At 53.2% G+C, this 21,200-nt stretch overlaps 1 long non-coding RNA gene across 1 annotated transcript; it reads right to left on the reverse strand.

The window, feature by feature from the left end:
• Positions 1–19,105: 19,105 nt before the first annotated feature.
• LOC112402376 (uncharacterized) lies at positions 19,106–20,406 on the reverse strand. Its single transcript, XR_003003698.1, has 2 exons — positions 19,954–20,406; positions 19,106–19,730 (listed from the first exon to the last, which is right to left on the reverse strand). It is a non-coding gene; the product is annotated as an uncharacterized LOC112402376 (long non-coding RNA).
• Between the last annotated feature and the right edge of the window lie 794 nt (positions 20,407–21,200).

A 21,200-nucleotide genomic window follows, 5' to 3' on the forward strand; every position in this document is an offset into this window, starting at 1 on the left:
AGAACCTTGTCCAGAGGTTATCGTGCAGATATGCTGGGTGAGCCACCCCCATGTGTCAAGGGTGGGCGAGGTGCCACGCGTGTTTGCTGGGCCCCCGAGGGGTGCGGACTTGTCTTTATCTGAAAAAGTGAGTCAAACACGAGGATACCTCAAGACAGCGAAAGAAGAATTCCAAGGTATCCTCCAGCCTGGCAACTCTGCGGTGGTGACGGTGGCTTCACACAAAGGTCCAGATGTGAAGGAGGGACTGAATCTGACCAGGAGGTTTCTTGTGTTATCCCCTAAAATACGCCTATGGTACCCTCCGGACAACTGTCCTCTCACAGGACAGACTTCAGAAGCTGTAAGCACAGGCCCAGGAAGCAGGGTTCCATTCTAGGACAGAAAGCTGATTTCCATGTCGGAAGCACACCCGTGAAGCGGGTTACCCCGTGTCTGGCTCCCGGCAGGTCAGGCTCTGAGGTTTCTCCGCAGCCCCTCCTTGGGGCCGCGAGCTGCACGTGGCACTGGCAGAGGTGCCCGGGATAAAGCCCGAGGCTGTTACCTTCCCTCCTGATTCTGGCAGGTGGAGGAGGCCCTTCGTAACGTCACTCTCCTAGAAACCAAACAGAACGACATTTATTTCCTGCTCTTGCCAGTTAAAGCACATTTTTCTTCTTCGGGTAAGAGGGTGAGTGAAAGACTGAGCCTTGCCAGCGTCCAAGTGGACCAGAGCTGGCCCTGGAAATGGCTCCGTCTGGGCTCACGGCTAGTGGTTGATACCTGGCCTTGCCCCCGCACCCCCTCCCCCAGGCTCCCCACCCAGGTTTGCAGCACCTTTGGTCTTTCCGCCCTTTCCTAGCTATGTGAGCGTGGGCAAAACACTGCCCCCTCTCGTCTCAGCGTTCTCCCCTGCACGATGGGGTAATACTGGCACTTAACTCTGGGCTGGTTGAGGATTAAGTGAGACCACTGGTTGGGCCTTCATGTGGGGCCTGGTACCCCAGCCAGCAGTTGGTGTCAGCTGGCATCAACGAGTGCCACCTCAGCAGCCTGTGCGTGGCACCCCCGCCCCCATGGGCCTCTGACCTCTGCGCTCGCCAGCTGACACCTACTCAAAGGGCCTAAACCATAACTTCCTCCGTCCCAACCTCAAGACGCCGGCTGCCGGAGATGGTCTCCACCATTAACATGGCTCCAAGTGATCCCGCTTCTTTCTTCCTCTGGCCGGTGCCTCCTCTGCTCACCAGGGGATGCTGCTCCATCCCTGTTTATCTCCTGCTTACACAGGGTCTCTCTGGTTCATCGGCTCCCTTGATGACCTTCCCTGCTTGAGCACTGAAGAGATGCTGGATGCTCACTCCGAAAGCACAGCGTGGGGGACTTCCCTGGTGGCGCAGTCATTAAGGATCCGCCTGCCCATGCAGGCGACACGGGTTCGAGCCCTGGTCCAGGAGAATCCCACATGCCGCGGAGCAACTGAGCCCATGCGCCACAACTCCCGAGCCTGCGCTCTAGAGCCCACATGCCACAACTACTGAAACCCGAGCGCCTAGAGCCTGTGCTCTGCAACAAGAGAAGCCACCACAATGAGAAGCCCGCACAACACAAGGAAGAGTAGCCCCTGCTCGCCACAACTGGAGAAAGCCCACGTGCAGCAATGAAGACCCAACGCAGCCAAAAAAAATTTTTTAATAAATAAATTTATAAAAAAAGCACAGGGGCCACAGGAGTGATTTGGACCCAGCCCTTTCCCTCACACACAGCAGATACACAAACAGCAAACAAGCGTGAGAAGTGCTTGACTAGATGTGTGTGAGAAGCACTGATGGAGTACAGAGGAGGGTGTCCCCACTTCTGCTGGGGAATCAAGGCAGGCTTCAAGCAGGACGCGAGATTAAGAAGGGCCCTGAGGGATGAATAGGAGTTCATAAACTCAAAGAGCAGAGAGGCAGCCGACACGTGCGAAGTCCTGGAGACAAGGAAGGACAGATGAGAAGGATGGTGAGAAGTTCAGTGTGGCCAATCTAGGAGGTTTAAAGGAAATAGGTGGGCCTAGCCCGCAGCCCTGAGGAGACCGGGGGTCGGGGGAAGGAGACAGGGCCCCTCTGGGGTGAGTGGCAAGGGCTCTGGTCAGGCGCCCTCGGGGCAAATTCTGTCTCCACCACTTCCTAATTTCGTAACCTTTGTTTCCTGTTCTGTAAAATGAAGACAAGAGTCATGTCCACCTTGCGGAAGATTAAATCAAACAGCAGAAAGATGCATGCTGATGGGTAACTGATAGCTGCTTTCGTTTCCTGGAATCTAATTCCAAAAGCTGTGCTTTTTCTCTGGCTTCACCCAGTCAGAGCCAGGCTCAGCCTGGACCTCCCCAGGCCCCCTCTGGACCCCAGCCCCAACTGTGGCCCCGCATCCCAGGAGGCCACTGTAGAGAGGAAAACCGACCCCCAGGCGGGACACTGCCTTGCCTGGGATCACACAGCGAGCCGGAGGCAGGGGAGGCTGGGACCTGAACCCAGGGCAGTGCGGGCAGCCTCAGCCCCCCACCCTGGCCGTGGCAGGTAGTGTCCAGGCAGGGCTCCACTGTGTTCTGACTCAGCGGGCCAGCCTGGCCAGCGAGACAACTCCTGTTGACATGTGATAACGTGTGTTTGTTTAGCTGGGGCCACTTGCCAAGGGGGTTAATGTTCAACTCCCACCAGCCCTGGAGCTGCAGCAGGGAGCCAGGTAGTGAGATCCCCAGCCAGCGCTGGGCCCACAGCCTGTCCGTCCTACCCGCCCAGATACAAGTCAGCCCTCGCCTTGGGGAGCACGAGGCGAGGTCTCCCAGGGTCTGTCTTGGATCTCTGGAAAGATGTGTGAAGGCAGCTGGTGGGGCCCCTTATTGCCACTCCTGGGAGGAGGAACCCGAGGTTCTGAGTGCGACAGTTTCACGAGAGCCCACAGGGCGCCATGACGTTGGGCTGAGCTGGGGGCATGAGGACCCCTGGGAGGCCCTGGTGGGCTGGGACACAAAGTGTGGGGGTGGGGTGGGTCTATCAGTGGCCCTGGGGCTCACTTGGGTTAGGTGGTCTTTGCTTGCTTTTCCCTTTGCCTGGACCCCTCCTGCCCACCCTCACCCCAACCTGAGAGCTCCTTCTCACCTCTCGGGTCTCTGTGCAGATGTCACCTTCCAAATCCTCTCTAACCCCGATTTCCTGTCTTCTCAGCCTGATCCCTGGTGCCCTATAGGGTCCTTGTGGCCCGACAGGTATCAACCCCAAGGAGGCCTGGGCGAGCTGGACCCAGGCTGATGGGAAAGGGCTTCCTCCCTGGAGAAAGAACCCCTTGAGCGATTTCTACTACCCGTCCTCATAGGTTGGCTGGCAGGGGTCAGGCTGCCACCAGCCGTGGGAGCCCCTGGGCCGGCCTCCCCTCCTCCCTCCCGGTGAGGCTGGAAGCGCAGGGGCCACGCTGACAAAGGGGTCAGAGCAGATCTGGGCCCCAGGACCCTTCACTCCACACAGTGACTCCCAGAGAGAAGGAAACGGGGAGCAGAGCCCGGGTTCTGTGGAGGGCCCGGGGACATGGCCCTGATCTGGGGCGGGGAGGGCTGCCGGCCAAGGGGGAAGCGGGCGGGGTCAGCAGGCTCTCTTGCTGCTGCCCCAGCCGTCATGCCGGGGGAGAGTGGGGACCGGCAGGGAACCCGTGGTCCTCTGTGGCATTCCCCGCCCGCCCAGCTCGCTTCTGGGCACAGAAACAGCTGCTTCCCGGGCCTTCCCACACAGCCCTGAGGGCTGGGCCGCACGAGCCCTGAACTCACAAACCCAGCCTCATTCGGCTTCAAGGAGCCTTCTAGATCTGCCTCTGGACACCCAGGAAGCACAGAGAGGGAAACAGGCCCCTGAGGGCCAGGATCTGCCCTGGGCAGGGGCAGAGCAGGCACGAGGGCCTAAATCTCTCTCCTCCGGGCCGAGTGCCCTCTCTGTGGGGATGGCAGGCACTTCCTGACAAGGAAGCAAAGCTGGAGGTGCAAGAGGACAGGGCATCTCGGCTGCCCGCCCCTGAGGGAAGGAATACGAGGGGCTGAAGTTGCAGGGTATGCCCAGAGGGAGACCAAGGGCCCTGGGGACAGTCCCGCCCCGCCTGCCAGCCTGCCTGCACTGGACAGTGGGCACAGTGAGGACCAGTAGGGCAGCGGGGCTGGCATCCGCACCTGGGTCAAAGAAGAGACAGGCCGGGCTGCCCTGCACTGAGAAGGGTGTGGGTGACCCCGGGGCCGGGTGAATTCCAGGCACTGGGTTAGATACGCAGACTGCAGCCAGGGTGGCAGCGAGCATTGGCCACGTGGCTTCCAAAGGCCTCGGTGTCAGCTGGGTTGAGAAGGGCCTGTTACCGTGGGCTGACCTTGGACTCCGGCATCAGGAGCTGCAGAGAACCCAGCTTCGGCCACCCACGGACTGCCCGCCAGGCCCCTCACTCTGTAAATCAGTTCACTCCCTCCCGCCCTCGTTCATTCACTCGTGAGGTGTTTGCTAAGCGCAACCTGGGCACCGGGGAATCCCCTGTCCTTGCTTTCTCCCGGGGGACTCCTCGTCCACAGTCTGATAGACAGACAGACAGACACACTCACACACATGATGTGGTTGGGGCTCTGATGAAAGCAGCCTAGGGGACAAGGTACACAGGGGAGGGTGGTGAACACAGCAGGGAAGGCTTTTCGGAGGAAGTGTCCTTTGAGGGAGCGGCTGGACCAGAGAGCCGGGGAAGGGGAAGGGGCTCAGCTGCCCCAGGAGTAAAGGCTCCGCCCGCCCTCTCACTGCACTCCCTCACAACACCCCCTCCCTGGGCCGAGAGTTGAGGCCTCAGACACAGCCCTTGACCAGATACTACTTGTTCCACAGCTGTGGCAGCACTGCTTTAACGACACATGGATGATATTTCAGAAAGAAAGAAAGAGGGGCGCCTGGTGGAGTCAGATGGACCTGGGTCTGAGCCTGGGCTCAGCGATGTGTCTGCTGCAAGCTTCGTCCTTCTGAGCCTCAGTTTCCTCATCTGTGAAATGGGTGCTCATGGAGCTTGGACGAGGATTGAATGAGATGACTGGCTTAATGTGCTTAGCACGGTGCCTAGCAATTGATCAGCTCTCGATCTGATCTTGGCTGTTGGAGGAGGCCCCCCGAGATGGAGGCCCCCCGCAATGAAGGCTGGCCCGGGCACTCAGTGTTTGTGTGGGGGGAGAGGACCAAACACTCCCCTCCCCCAAGAGAACATTCTTTCCTCTGAGGCTTCCTGGACCTGCCCTGAGGGTCAGCTCCTCCAGCACATCCCAGCCGCCTACCTCCAAAGTCCACCAGCCCCGCTGCCGAGGGCGTAAAGAAGCCAGGGCGGCCACTGTCAGCAGGGTTGGGACAGGACAGGTGTGGGCCCCCGGTTCCCTTGTCAGGTCATTTGCTACGTGTCCCTCCTGGAGGCTGTTCCCCTTCTTAGGAAACGTTCTTAGTTCATGTGACTCAGGGTGGACCACACACCCCAGCCTGACTCCAGGGCTGGCCAGTCAGAGGGCATGTCCCTGGGCACTGTGACCAGTCCAGGGATGGACATATGACCAAGTTAGGGCAATGAAATGCAGCTATGGGGCTTTGGCGGGGACCCTGCGGCAAGGGGCACCCTCTCTCCACTGGGGTTCTTCATCAGTAGGACGTGAGCCTGGAGCTGCCACCCATCTTCTTGCTACCACAGGGAGAGACCGCCAAGGGGGCAGGTTGCATCAGGCTAGCTTTGCAACCCTAGGTACCTCAGCCCGAGACCCAGATACCTCCTCCAGCCCTTTGACACACTGCTACTGCACTGAGGAAGCTGGGCCTGGTGATGGGATTAGAGGCTGGAGGTCAGGTCACTGAATTGTTGGGTGACCAGGGCCGGGCATCGGGCCCCAAAACCATAGACCCACAAGGTGGAAAGAGCTGGGGTTTGACCCCTGGTTTTTCTGTTCTGAAGCCAAAGTCCCCCACTACTTCCTTTAATACCTGCTTCCAAGCTTCTGCCAACAGCCAACTCCTTCCCCTGCCTGGTGAAGTACACAGGTCTGCGCCGTGCTGCCGGGCCCCACTCAGCGGCCGCAGGAGAGAACGGAGGCCGCCTGTCAGCTGCTCCTTCCCATCATGCTGCTGTACCTTCCGTGGGGCACTGACCATACCGGGCTTGCCCAGTGTTTAGGGCCCAGGGCACACACAGAGGCAGAAAGGGAGGCTCTGGAGGTCTCGCTCCTGGGTTTGAATCCACGCCCTGCCACTCCATGGCTGTGTCATTTGGGACAAATGACATCACCTCTTTGAGCCTCAATTTTTTCATCTGCCAAATGGGAATAGTAACAGCTAATCGTCAGCTGTCACCTAAATGTTGACACTGGGCTTGCATTTTCCATATGTCATCTTGATTTTTCCTACAAGCCGTAAGGCAGACCTCACCACTGCGTGTTCTCCGTGAGGAAGACCACAGACCCACAGAAGTGACAGAGCTGGTTTTTGAACCCCGGTTTTTCTGTTCTAAAGCCAGTGCCACCAACTACTTCCTTTTTTCTTTCTTCTTAATTGAGGTATAGTTGATTTACAGTATTGTGGTAGTTTCACCCAACTACTTCCTTTAACGCCTTCCTTACCAGGTGCTGTCTCAGGTAAGATTCAGCCAGGAAAAGAAGATTTCAAGCAGAGAGGGATTGAACTCAGGCCCTGAGGGGCTGCAAAACCACTGGAAGAGCTGGGGCAGTAAAGGGTGGGCAGTACCCCCGACCCTGGCGTTTGGAAATCGGGAAGGGCAAGAATTGTACCACAAGGGGGATGAGCCCCAGGAAGACCCCAGAAGCCACTGGCCAAGTGTCACATCTGTCTCCCTCCAGCCTTTCAGATCTGGAGAATGCCTGAGACTGTCCGAATCTAACCCAGAATCCCGCTGCAGGGGACTCTGGGACCCACCATGTGGTCCTGGGCCTATGGCCACATTTCCCCACGCCTGCCTCACCATCACCCATCCCATTGGGCTAATGTGAGGATTCTAACCTGTGTAGAAACTGGTACCCAGGAAGCACTCAGCAAACACCAGCTGCTGTTAGGTGAGATGACATTTATTCGGGTAGGGGCCCATGGGCTGCTTTGTTTAACGGCCCCACCTCCACTGTGCCTTCTGCAGGATGGAATCCCCCACTGTGAGGGTCTTGACCTGTCATTCTTCCATAGAGAATCAGGGACCACAGGGAATCTTCCTGGCAGCCATGGCTGCAGCGTCCCTCCGTGACACTCTCCCTGGTGGCGTCAGGCATCCATGGTGTCAGTGGCGGCCACAGCAGCTCCTAGAGCAGAACCCAGGCTGTGGGCTCTTGACAGCCTCGCCCAAAATTCTTTTACTTCTTAAGTTGACCTGATCAGTGTTTGTGGTCTGAAACCAGCAGACCCACCTGGGGCGTCTGGTGGCTGCGGGGCTGCGGCTCTCACATCTGCTCTGGGGGGAGGTGTGTGGCGGGTGAGAGTGAACAGGGACACATCCATGGATGGGAAAATGTGTAGCCACTGAAGCTGGTGTCTTCAAAGAACAGGGAAAACGCTTATGATAAATGTTTCCGCTGAAGAGTATGATTTACGTACAGTCCACGATTTACGTACAGTCCACAAATTTTAAGATACAACTCAATCGTTTTTGGACAAGATACACACCTGTGTAACTACCACCCAGCTCAAAACCTAGGACATTTCCAGCCCCCAGAAGTGTCCCCTCCCAAACAATACTTCCCGAAAGGAAACCACGATCCTGATGTCTATCATGGATTCTGTTCTATCATACACTGTTCTAGAACCTCCTATAAATGGGATCAAACAGTGGGTACTCTTGCATCTGTCTCGTCGCACCCCATGTTATGTCCATGAGATTCCTTCACAGTGTTGTGTGTACTATTCAATTGTGTGAATATACCACAATCTGTTTATACATTCTACTTGTGTTGGACATTTGGGTTGTTTCCTGTTCGGGGCTATTTGCTGGGCATCGTTCATGCACATCTGGTGTGGACATAAGCACTCATTTCTATCAGGTATATATCCAGGAGTGTCATTACTGCTTCCTAAGATACATGCATGCTCGCAATCCGATTGTTTCTCAACACTTTGCTACGAACAATTTCACACCTACAGACAATTTGAAAGAATTGTTCAGTGAGTCCCATATTTGCTCCACCTGGATGCCACAATTCACATTTTCCCATAATTGCCTGATCATATCTCTAGCCATCTGTCCATCCCTCTATCCGTTCTTTAATGTCTCTACTTTTGTTGATGAACAGTATAATTTTAACGAAAAAAAGAGGCAGGATACAAAATTATCCAAAAGCCATAGACCCAGAGACATTGGGAGGAAATGCGGCAAAGCCCCAGTGGCCACAGCGATCTCTGCTTGTAGGATTTAAACATTTTTCTTTTTAGGATTTCCCAAATTTTCTGCAATAAACTTGTATTAATTTTTTTGATCAAGAAAAAAATCCGGGCTTCCCTGGTGGCGCAGTGGTTGAGAGTCCGCCTGCCGATGCAGGGGACGCGGGTTCGTGCCCCGATCCTGGAAGATCCCACATGCCGCAGAGCAGCTGTGCCCGTGAGCCATGGCCGCTAAGCCTGCGCGTCCGGAGCCTGTGCTCCGCAAGGGGAGAGGCCACAGCACTGAGAGGCCCGCGTACCACAAAAAAAAAAAAGAAAGAAAAAAATCCATTTTAAATAAAAAGGAGCTTTGTCTTTTATAGGACTGGAATTTCCCTCTTTGGGGAAAGGAAGCAACGGGGAGGGGAGAGGGGGTGAGGATGGGGAGAAGGGCGGGGTGGCTGCACCCCCTTCAAACAGAGAAGGAGCCCAGGGAGGAACCAGGTACCACCTGGAGAAAGAAGAGCAGGAGGTTGGGGTAGAGCATCAATTCGGGGCAAAAGCTCCCGCCTGCCTCTCCCTAAGACAGAGGTTGGCGACTTCCCTGGTGGCGCAGTGGTTAAGAATCCGCCTGCCAATGCAGGGGACACGGGTTCGAGCCCTGGTCTGGGAAGACCCCATATGCCGCAGAGCAACTAAGCCCGTGCGCCACAGCTACTGAGCCTGTGCTCTAGAGCCCACGCAGTGCAACTACTGAGCATGCGTGTTGCAACTACTGAAGCCTGCAGCGCCTAGAGCCTGTGCTCTGCAACAAGAGAAGCCACTGCAATAAGAAGTCCGCACGCCGCAACGAAGAGTAGCCCCCGTTCACTGCAACTAGAGAAAGCACCGGCGCAGCAATGAAGACCCAATGCAGCTAAAAAAAAAAAAAAAAAAAAGACAGAGGTGTGGTTACCAGGGATTCCCAGGGGCAGAAAGAATGGTACCCAAGCTGATGACGCTGCCTCAGAGGGATCCAGGCAGTTGGTGGTTTCTGAGTCCAGCAGGGGCTTTCAGAATGTGGGGATCAGAGCTCAGTCCTGGACATGTGGCTTGAGATCCCTGGAAGAAGAAAAGGCGGGAGAGACTGAAGGAAGTAGAACGAAGGCAAACTGCCCCCCCAAGCCTCCTGACCCTGAGAGGTATGAGCGAAGGGCTCTGGGGACTCTACCCCAAGCTGGAGGTGACCAATAATAGCGGGGAGAATCTCATCACAAGCAGTGTCTAAGATGATATTTGGGAGAAGGTAATGGAGGGAAAGACTGGGTACTGTGGTATGCTTGTTACACTTTTCTACGAAAAGCTTTAACAGATATGAAATGAGTTCATGAAAAGATGCTTAACATCACTAATCATTAGGGAGATGCAGATCAAAACTACCAGGAGAGGGAATTCCCTGGTTGTCCAGTGGTTAGGACTCCGGGCTTTCACTGCCGAGGGCGCGGGTTCAATCCCTGTCCAGGGAATTAAGATCCCACAAACTGCACAGCGTGGCCCAAAAAAAACTACCAGGAGATACGACTTCACGCCCATTAGGATGCCTATTGTAAAAAGGGAAACAAAACAGAAAAGAATAAGTGTTGGTGAAGAAGTGGAGAAAGCAGAACCCTTGTGCATAGAGGGAATGTGACATGGTACAGCTGCTGAGGAAAACAGTGTGTGGACCCAGAAAAATGGTGCAGATGAACTGGTGTGCAGGGCAGAAATAGAGACACAGATGTAGAGGACAAACGTATGGACACCAAGGGGGGAAAGTGGCGGGGTGGTGGTGGTGGTGTGATGAATTGGGAGATTGGGATTGACATGTATACACTCATACGTATAAAATGGATGACTAATAAGAACCTGCTGTTTAAAAAAATAAATAGAATAAAATTCAAAAATTAGAAAACAGTATGTGGTTCCTCAAAAAACTAAATGGAGAATTACCATTTGATCCACTAGTTCCACTTTGCAGAACGTCCCCCAAAGAATTGAAAGTAGGGACTTGGACAGATATGTGGGCACTAGCGCTCCTGGAGCATTATTCACAATAGCTAAAAGGTGATCACAACCAGTGTCCATCAACAGATGAATGAATTTTTAAAACGTGGTCTAGGGCTTCCCTGGTGGCGCAGTGGTTGAGAATCTCCCTGCGAATGCAGGGGACACGGGTTCGAGCCCTGGTCTGGGAATGGCAGGTAACTAGATCCCGCATGCACGCTGCAACTAAGAGCCCGCATGCCACAATGAAGGCCTGGTGCAGCCAAAATGAATAAACATTAAACAGCAACAACACATGGTCTATCCATACAACGGAATATTTTTCGGTCTAAAAAGGATAAAATTCTGACATGTGCTGTAACATGGATGAACCTCAGAGACACTGTACTGAATGAAATAGGCCAGACATGAAAGGACACATATCGCATAGTTCCACTTATAAGAGGTCCCTAGAATAGACAAATTCATTGAGACAGACAGTAGAATGGTGCTTTCCAGGCGCCAGATGGGGGAAGGAACAGGGAGTTGTTTAATGGTTACAGAGTTTCGGTTCTGCAGGATGAAAAGAGTTCCAGAAACTGTTTGCACAACAACATGAACTTACTTAACACTACTGAACCGTGCACGTGAAAATGTCTAAGATGAGAAAGACCAACTTCCTAGGATAGGACAGTGTGAGGACCCCACTGGGCACACGGTCATGAATTGAAAGGAAAAACGGTTGAACCAGTCACAGGATGTTCCTCTGGAATATTCAGCCTTTTCAGGGGCAGTTGAGAAGGGCAGGTGGAGAGGAGCCAGTTGGGTTTGCCTAAGGTGGGGGTTTGCCAGGTGGATGTAAGAGAGGAAGAGAGTGATGTGTTAGGATAGGCCAGCTGCTAAAACAAAGAGCCCTCAAACCACCCTGGCTAAATAGCACAAAGCTTTGCTTCCAGCTCACATAAAATCCTGTTTTGTTCTTGGTCAGGCGTCTCTCCTCCACATGGTCACTCTGGGATCCAGTTTCCCTCCTTCTTTCCATGCTGTTGTTTTCACTCTCAGCTCCCTAGGTCTGAGAGTGGGAAAGAAGGTGTGAGGAAGGCATATCAAATATTTAACCTCCTTGGCCCTGAAGGGACACGTTTGACCTCTGTGTGTGTCTTAGTTCATTCATGTGGTGGGAATGGTGGGTTCAGGGAACCAGGTACTTTGCAACGAGTGCCGCTGCCTTGGCTTCTTCCCTTGGAATCAGGGAAGCAGGAGGGCAAAGAGGCTCTCGCAGGAGGGAGAAGTGACCCACACAAGGAGTCACGTGGTCCTAGCCCATTGCAAGGGGGTGGGGGATGGGGATATGTGGTCGTCCCGTGTTCCCAGGAAGAAGGGCACCTGTGTAGAGGAAGTACTCATGGAGTCTCTGCCATGAGGGGCAGGTGTGTTTACGAGGGCGTGGAATCTACACTGGGGGTGGGGAGAAGGGAAGGCTGGAGGGGAGAAAGTGGTAATTACAGCTTGAACAGAGGGTTAAAAAGGGTCAGAAATGGTAGCCAGGAAAGGTCCCAGTGGAGCGCCCTAAGCTCAGATGATAGGAGCTGGTGGATGCAAACTAGGAGGCTGGAAATGCATTTCAGGACTGGGTTGTTTCTGGCGGTGAGACAGTGCAGGGCCGTGTGTATGGGTCAGTGCGGGGGGACGGGTGGACAAGAGACCAAGAGCACAGTGTTCTTTCTCTTTTCACCCTCCAGCTGTGGGTCAGGCTCAGCTGGAAGCTCTTTGTAACTATTCACTCATTTAATCCTCTAACAACCATATGAGGTAGCGACTCAAATTGTTCCCAGTACCTTGGGAATCCCAGCCCATTCATTCACGGCTCAGCCACTGAAAGAGGAAGATGGACCGAGGGGTCGGTAGACACAGCGGCCAGCCCAAGAGAGGGTGAGGAGTCTCACGGCAGGAGGGCCAGTGGTGTGGGGCTTTGGGGGAGAGCTGTGCGGGTCCTTGGCCTCAGTCTGGAGGCCTGGCTTCCTGGGAGGATCTGCTGACCCATCGCTGCTACCAGGATCACTCGTGCCTTCGGGGAACCGGAACCTTTGTTCTGTCCCAAGTCCCGAGCTGCTCTCGGCCCAAGAGCCCTCCCCCGCACCCTCCCCCGGCCAGGCTGGCGCCACAGCTTCGGGCGGTGCCTTGCTGTTATCGTGTTAATAAAAGCTCTAATTGCAAAAGCGGCTTCATCAAGCCTGTCGGAGGAAACCGGAAAAGGCTTTAGCTCTCCTAACCGAACACCGGAGCAGCTCCCACCGGGTCCCAAGCGCGGGAAGGGGGCTTGTAGAGCAGGGAGGCCCAGCGGCCCAGCTGGGACGCCCCCGAGACCCTGCCGCAGAGGCACGTCTGGGGCGCCCCCAGACGCCCCCCACCTGACCCTCGGCGCAGCGCCCTCTCACCGACAGCAGAGGGGCGCAGGAATCCCAACCGGCCGGATTCCTTTCCCCAGGAGCAACCCCTGGCCTTGGAATTTGGCCTGGCAGCTGGACTGGGAGTGGTGGGTACGCCCACTGCTTCCCAGAACCCGGTGGATTCCAAAACCATCTTCCCCCTTCTTCATTCGCGTGTCCCTCTCCCTGACACCAACCCTCCCTCTGCCCTGTTAGACGGCCTCCTGAGAAGCTCTGGTACTGGCCAAGGTCACACAGAGGGTTGCCAGGGGGGCCCCACCTCTGGGAGGCTTCTTCAGGCCAGGGTGGGAGTTGGGGGCTGCCAGCTCCCTTGCTTCCAAGCTGGTCACTAAGGAGGGTGTTGGGGATAGAGCTCGGGGCATCCAGGCGAGGGTATCTCCTCCCAGGAGGAAGGGGCCAGATCCTGAGCTTGGAGAATGCGGGGTGGGGATGGCCCAGCGCCGGCCATGGCATCCTGGGTAAGCAGAACCACTGCCTCCTTCCTGTGCCCCTGGGCCTCAGCTTACACATCTGCTCAAGGGGCCCTTGGGTCCTGCTCGTTTTTCTCCACAGAGAGGAGAGTCATCCCAAGGCCACCTGACATAAGTCCAGCCTGCAGGGCCCAGGGCTGACTAAGGAGAAAGTAGCCCAGTGGGGTGCAGTTCCTGAACCAAGGTTTCCCGACTGCTAGCCCAGGAGTCTGGTCCCCACAGTGTGACTTCCATCATAACAGGGATCTTTTAAAAACTGCATTTATTGTGTTATAAAAAAGTAAAGCAGGGACTACCCTGGTGGCACAGTGGTTAAGAATCCGCTTGCCAATGCAGGGGACACAGGTTCGAGCCCTGGTCCAGGAAGATCCCACATGCCACAGACCAACTAAGCCTGTGTGCCACAACTACTGAGCCTGCGCTCTAGAGCCCGTGAGCCACAACTACTGAGCCCACGAGCCACAACTACTGAAGTTCGCATGCCTAGAGCCCGTGCTCCGCAACAAGAGAAGCCACCACAATGAGAAGCCTGTGCACCGCAACGAAGAGTAGCTCCCGCTCGCCACAACTAGAGAAAGCCCGCGCACAGCAACGGAGACCCAGTGCAACCAAAAATAAATAAATAAATAAAATAAAAGTAAGGCATGTGGGGCACAAAACCACGGGACAGGTTTTCACCAAAACTGGAAGGTGACTTGGGAAGGCTCTGCTGTGGGGACACAGGAAATGCACTCAGGGGTGCCCCAGGGGTCACTGCAGGACAGTGATGGACAGTCGTTATCAGGGTCTACCACTGGGGCCCCAGGAGGGCCTCCTGTGCCCTAGGGCCTCAGATTTAGATTTCTGGTGTCATTTCTAAATAAGGATAATCAGAGAGACACGGTCAGGCTTGAAAACGTTCTTCACACCGTACCACTTCAGTGCTCCCCCAAAACCATAATTATTTTTGATTAATTCTGCTATTAGCTTGTGAACAGTAAAATTATCTTGTATAGGACCCTTTGCATATGTGTTAAAAGCATTGATTCGTTCAAATTCAGTGTTTCAAATATGCCCCAGTTTTGATAATTAGGTTGAGGTACCAGCATGCCTTGGAAATATTGCGGGTTGGGTTCCAGACCACCTCAATAAAGCGAATATCGCAATAAAGCGAGTCACATGAATTTTTTGGTTTCCTAGTGCGTATAAAAGTTATGTTTACAGTTTACTGTAGTCTATTAAGTATGCAGTAGCATTATGTCTAAAAAAACAGTGTACACCCTGTCAACTGAAAAAAGCGCACAGCTTAAAAGTTGAGAATTACGTTTTATTGGGAGGACATTCTGACAGCTTGGAGGAATCGCTCTGAAGAAGTAAGGGAGGAACCAGGATATATAGGGATTTCTGCAACAAAAACCAGGTAGTCAGAACATTAAAGGACTACTGTTAATTAAAGAAAATCAGACATCTCAAGTTAATGAATTTGGCGCTTTTTTGTGTATGGGAAGATGTAAGAGTCTGGGCTCACTGAAGTAATTTCTTTGATATGCACCTAGGGCCAGCATCCTATTCTTTCCCATCCTGAATCCCCTCAGAGTGCACCGTTGGGTGCAGCTGCAATGGCTGACGGTTTGACAGCCACAACATCCTTTGTTCACTAATATGGCAGGTGACATTCTTCATCCACATACTTTTAAAAATACTTTATTGCTAGAAAATGCTAACCATCATCTGAGCCTTCTCTGAGCGGTAATCTTTTTGCAGTATAAGGTCAACTGAAAAAATACACAACCTAAGAGCTGAGTTATGTTTCATTTGGGGACCTTCCTGAGGACTACAGTCTGGCAAACAGCCTCTCAGAGAGCTCTGAGGAAACATTCCAAAGAGGTGAGGAAGGAGCCAGGATATATAGGATTTTTTTGTTGGGAAAAAAAAAAAAACTTATAGTCAAACATCAAAAGATTACTGCTAATCACAAAAACCAGACATCTCAAGTTAATGATTTTAGTGCTTTTCTCTGTGCGGGAAGATGCAAGAGACTGGGCTTGTTGAAATCATTCCTTTGACAGGCATCTCAGCTATCTAAGGCCAGTAGCCTATTATTCTCCATCCTGAATTCCCCTCACAGTGCGATGCAAGGGGACGGCGGTAGTGGTTGATGGCTTGATGGCCACAACATTTGTTTTTTACTGAAATAGCGGGCAATATTTTTTGTCCACAAAAACATCAAAGATCACCGATCACAGTGGCAAATATAATAATAATGATAATAAAAGTTTGAAATACTGCCAAGATGACCAAAACGTGACACAGACATGAAGTGAACAAATGCTGTTGGAAAAATGCTACCAATAGACTTGCTCCGTGCAGGGTTGCCACAAACCCTCCATTTGGAAAAAATGTATTTGTGAAGAGCAATAAAACAAGTTATGCCCGCATTTCTTCATTTTTGAAAGTGCTAGGAGCCTCAAAGAATGGAAAAGTCCCCAGGCCCTGGTAGACTTCTGGGAGGCCCTGCATCGCCAGAGTTCCTGCAGGCTTTGCTTCCCTCATGGTACTTGGGATGAGTTGCTGCAGGGCCACTCTTACTAACAACAGATGATGGCTGCTCTCTGCCAGTCTCTGGGAATCCAGAGAACAATCAGTAGAAGGGCACAGCTACCCTTTGTGTGTCCTTGACTTTGAGCCCAGCCCTTTCCCTGCTGGCTTCCGTGACTCCCCCCCGACAAACTTGTAGGGTAGGAACAATTATCTCCATCTGGCACAGAGGGGTAGGTAACTTGTCCTAGGTCACACAGCTGATGGAGGCAAAAGTTCCAAAGACAGGTTTTTACGTCTAATGCTATATACTCAGGATACCTGCATATGGGGTATGGGGCGAGGGCCTGTCCCATCCACTGGACGCATGGGCATACAAGTCACCTGCTTTCATTAAACTCTCTGGGCCCTAGGTCCTACCTGTGGCCTTGAAGCATTGAGGCTAGGTGTATGGTAGAAGGATGCCTCTGAGAAAGGCTGAGACCTCTGGAAGCTGCTGGCCTGCCAAGTCTCTAGCTGACAGAGCATCCTGGACTGGGGCCAAACCCAGGCACTGAGTGAAGGGGCCCAGTTCCATGTCACACTGCTGGCAGGGCTGTAACCCAATCTTTTTTTTTTTTTCTTATTTTTTTTATACAGCAGGTTCTTATTAGTTATCTATTTTATACATATAAGTATATATATGTCAATCCCAATCTCCCAATTCACCTCCCCCACCCCCGCTTGGTGTCCATACGTTTGTTCTCTACATCTGTGTTTCTGCTTTGTAACCCAACCTTGAGCAGGTAGGATTTCAGTCCATTGATCTCTCTGAGCTCACATTAATATTTTAAGGCTCAGAGCTGAAGTTGGGGTGCCGGGTCTTGAGTGTAGCCTGGGAGGGGGTGGTGAGCACAGCTGTCCTTACTGAAATAGCGGGCAATATTTTTTGTCCACAAAAACATCAAAGATCACTGATCACAGATCACAGGGGCAAATATAATAAAAGTCTGAAATACTGCCAACATTACCAAAACGGGACACAGACAGGAAGTGAACAAATGCCGTTGGAAAAATGCTACCAATGGACTTGCTCTATGCAGGGTTGCCACAAACCTTCCATTTGGAAAAAATGTATTTGTGAGGAGCAATAAAAAAAAGTTATGCCCGCATTTCTTCATTTTTGAAAGTGCTAGGAGCCTCAAAGAATGGAAAAGTCCCACCTGTCCACAGACACAGGGCTGTCCTTCTCCAGCCCTCTAGGGAACTCCCACTGTGCCAAGTGCCTTGGACTTTCTGGGTCAAAGGTGTTTTTGGTGCAGAAGGATGGGGTTCTCCTACATTCAGAGAGCAGAGTCCTGGGTGGGTCCTGGGTCCTGTCCTTACTAGCTGCCTGCCTTGGACAAATGGTTTTACCTCCTGGTAAACCATTCTCACCTGAGAGACGAAGTGCTAATTACACTCACCACACTGCTGGCAGTGAAAGTTCCAAGATGCTGGATACAAGTAAGGTGCTTGCACAGGGCCCGCTCCTACCAAGTGCTTGACAAGCGGCCCCTCTCTTTTGAGAGGAGGTAGACGCACGAAGCCTTGCAGGCCTTGCAGCTGGAGCTGGTGGCAGGGCTGGGGCCCCTGAGTGGATCCCTTTGTTCCTTGGGGGAGGCCCCGGGTCTGCCCAGTGGCCCTGGTGACTCCTCTGCCACGTTCCTCAGGCCAGACCAGAGGAACCAGTCTGCAGGAATGTCAGAGACTGGACAGGGACCCCCTAACCTCCCGCCCCTAATCTGTCCAAGGCACATCACCCACACCGTGTGTCTGCTCTCAGAATTCAGCATCAAGGAGCTTTTGGACAATTTTTTCCGATGTCCTAGAAGAAAAGATTTTACACTTGGAACACACTCTCTCCAGCACCAGTGGCTGCCATAGCAAATTTCTCTCCAAGCTTCGTCCAGCTGTGCACAAATGATCACATTTTGGTCATCAGAACGTACATTCCAGTTTGCATTCTTTTCTCATATGACATTGTCTTCCGAGGCTGAGTTGCTTCAAGTGTGTGCATTATTCATCGCCGAATGCCAGCTGCTGGCCGAGAAGCCACGCCATGCAGCACGTTGCACGTAACAACAATACGGGGCGGGGGGTCCTGCTCACCGCACACTTCCGGTACGTCCTCTCGCTCTCCCTCACAACGACCCTGTGCCCTGCGGATTACAACCCCCGTGTTACAGCTGAGGAAACTGAGGCTCAACCCAGAGTCATACAGTTAGGAAGTGCTGAGCCAGGACTTCATTGGTTCAGCAAATACTTCCGAGGGCCTACAAACCTCAGGGCCTGCTGGGCACTGTGATGGAGAACAAGACACTTAGGTCCCTGCTCTTCTGGAGGTTGCAGTCCGGTGGGGACACAGACAATACACAATAGAGCAACTAACAAGGGTGAGGGGAGAGGGAGAGGGAGAGGGTGGCGTGGGGTGGGCAGTACTGCTAGTCCAGATTGGAGCAGGGGCCAGGCATAGCTGGTTTCCTCACTGCCCAGTACTGCCAAGTCCTCTGGCTGGCACACTGAAGGCACTTGAGAAATGTGTGGAAAATGAACCCTGCTTATCAACTTCACTGCTGTCTGATACACCAACATCCTTTCTAGCCCAGTCCAGGGCACTAGACAAACATTTAGGTTATTTCCAGCTTTCTTCAGTGAGAGAACACGGTGATGGCCAGTTTTATGCACAGGGCTTTTTGCTGTCGATGACTTCTTTTCTTGGGCGGCAGTCTTGAGAATGGGCTTGCTGCCTCAAGGGTCATGGGCATATTTGCCTTTCTGGATTTCTCCTTCGGCTGGTGATATGCCTGGCACTTTTCCTGAGCGCCTACCGTGTGCTGTATACACCATCACAGATGATTCTGGAAAGTTGATATTATTATACCCCTTGCAGAGGTAAGCAGCCTGAGCCTCCTGACTGCCTGGTAGAGATGCCTTCTCAACTAGCTCAAACACCCCTAATGTAAAACCTAATATTTTAGCATTACTATATGCCAAGCTCCTCAGTTTCTGCTTCGGAGGTGTTGCATGGAATTGATCACGCCGGTGCTAAGGGTGGGCCCTGACTGGCCGGGCCAAGGATGGGCCATTGAGAGCTAAGTCCAGGACTTTAGTTTGACTGTAGGGGAGGGAAGTTTTGTCCATATGGACACGGTGCTCTTCACACAAAGGAGCCAGGTCACCTGCCTGGCTCCTCACCTTAGCCAAGGGGCCTCACCTGAGTTCTTCAGCCTCCGCAGGACTCAGTCTTCATATCCATTAAATGGAAGCAGTAACAGATATAACTTTCCAACACTTTTAATTAGGCAATTTTTTATTCCCACAGGGAACTGCAATCCCATAAAGGGGTCTGTGGGTTCTAGTAGCCTAAACCAGGCTTGAAATGACAGAGGCTCAACCCCTACTTCCTGTGCCCCTTCCTCCTGGCCAGGTTTCTGGCTTCCTCTGGGATTACCAGGCTGCTGTCACGGGACAGTGGGATAAAGGCCCGTCACCTGGGCAGACCGTAGACACAGCCCCACCATTTGAGGGCTGGTATTTTTAGACAAAGTCCTTGTCTCCCTTATCTAAATGGCCTGACTGGAGACCTTGATTTCTCAGCTTTTCCAACATCCAATGGGACTCCTACTCTGCCCCCTCCTCCATGCTGGATGGCTCCCAGCTCCCTCCAGTTCAATGTCCAGGCCCACCTCCACAGCTGCCGTGACAAAAGCCCCCTTTCATCATAATCCTTTTGTTCAATGAGCGCATTTTTCTTGGAGCAAGTTCAGCCAAGTGCACACTGCTACAGAGAGATGTTTTCTTCCCGAAGACTGTGAAATCCCCACGTAGAAGCCATTTCCTGCATGCCAGGCGCTGAATTTCCTAAGCAGCCAGGGAACCCTCTTGTCCCAACTCATGCCCGGTAAAAACAGGATCTGTACTTTAAAAATTTATCTATACTCCAAATGCTTTCGGAAAGGATTGGGGCGGCGGGGTGAGAGGAGTGAGGGACATGGGGCAGTAAATGTGGTAAATGCGAGCAGGGGCCCTTGCCTCCCCTCCGCGGGCAAAGGTGCGTTAGTCACAGTCACGGGGCTGCCTCCAGCGTGGGGGCGGGCGGGGCGGCACCCACAAAGCCAGCAGCCCCGAGGCACTCACCTTTGGCCAGTACTCAGGGCGGCTGCGGGGATGCCGCTCCGCCCGCCCCGACCCTCTAGGCCCTGGCATCCTCAGCACCACGGACAGGGAAACTGAGGCTGCAGGAGGCTTCAGAGGGCTCCGCGGCCAGCTCTGCGGCCTTGAGCCAGTCGCTTCTTCCCCCTTTCGGGCCTCGGTTTGTGACCCGTGGACAATAATTTCTCAGGCTCCAGCTTGGACGGGGCGTGGCCGCGCCTCGCAGGGAGCTGAGCCGGCGCTGGGAAGTGTTATAAAAACACAGGCACGGAGCTGCAGAAGGAGGTGCCTCGCCTCAAGGTCATGCGGAAAGAGAAGCCAGCCTCCAGGGACCGGCTTCCTAACTGCCCGCTGCCTGGCCCCGGCCTCTGATGTCCTGCAGGATTCGAGGGGTCAAACAAAGTTTCAGCCACCAAAGCCAAGTTCTGGCTCCCCCGAGGTTCAAGGGCCGCGTAGCCCCCGCCCCCACTCGGGGAGCCCAAGCGCCGGGGCGGGCGTGAGGGAGGGAGGGCTTCGCGGACGCGGTCGGGTGACGCTGGCCGGGGGCGGAGTCTGAGGTCGGGGGCGGGGCCGGGGGGGCTCTGCGACCCGCGAAGCCACCTTTCAGGAGCCTTTGTGAAATCCAGGCCAAATCCCGTGAAACGGGCCCCCGAAGACCCTCCAGAAGGCAGGCTGTTGAAAACATGCCGTTTTCGTGGCAAAATAGGTCTCTTCTAAGGAGAACGGTACTGTTCAATCACAAAGTACATTTTGTCCAGAAGCTTAAACTGTGTCTAGCAAGTCCCTTTGGGTTTAGGGCCTTGAATGAAGGAGGGATGTTTTGGCTGGCTTAAAAAAATCACTTGGTGACTTACTTTTAGTTTTCAAGTCCATGATTAGGTTTTGCCCACTAAAAGAGACATTTTTTACCCGTGAAGGGGTGACGTTTGTTAGTTCCCCGCTAACCGTTCAGACATGAAGGTGTGTGACCAGCCAAAGTTAGGATGTGTGGCTCAAAAAATAACTAAGAGTGAGGTAGAAAGAATTCCCCCCCCTCTTTTAAGCTTAAAAAAACTAATCATAAGTTTAAATTACAAAAAAAGTAAGCGTGTATGTATTCAGACTTAACAGCAAAAGATAAACTTGGTTTTTGTCCATCCTGCTCCCCTGGGATGATCACTTAACATTTAGTGGGCTTACTTCTATTGAGACCTTTAAAAATGTGTTTTCTTGGGCTTCCCTGGTGGCGGGGT

This window comes from Neophocaena asiaeorientalis, unplaced genomic scaffold (genome assembly GCF_003031525.2).
Source record: "Neophocaena asiaeorientalis asiaeorientalis breed wild unplaced genomic scaffold, Neophocaena_asiaeorientalis_V1.1 scaffold43, whole genome shotgun sequence".
In the NCBI taxonomy this organism is placed as follows: Eukaryota; Metazoa; Chordata; class Mammalia; order Artiodactyla; family Phocoenidae; genus Neophocaena; species Neophocaena asiaeorientalis.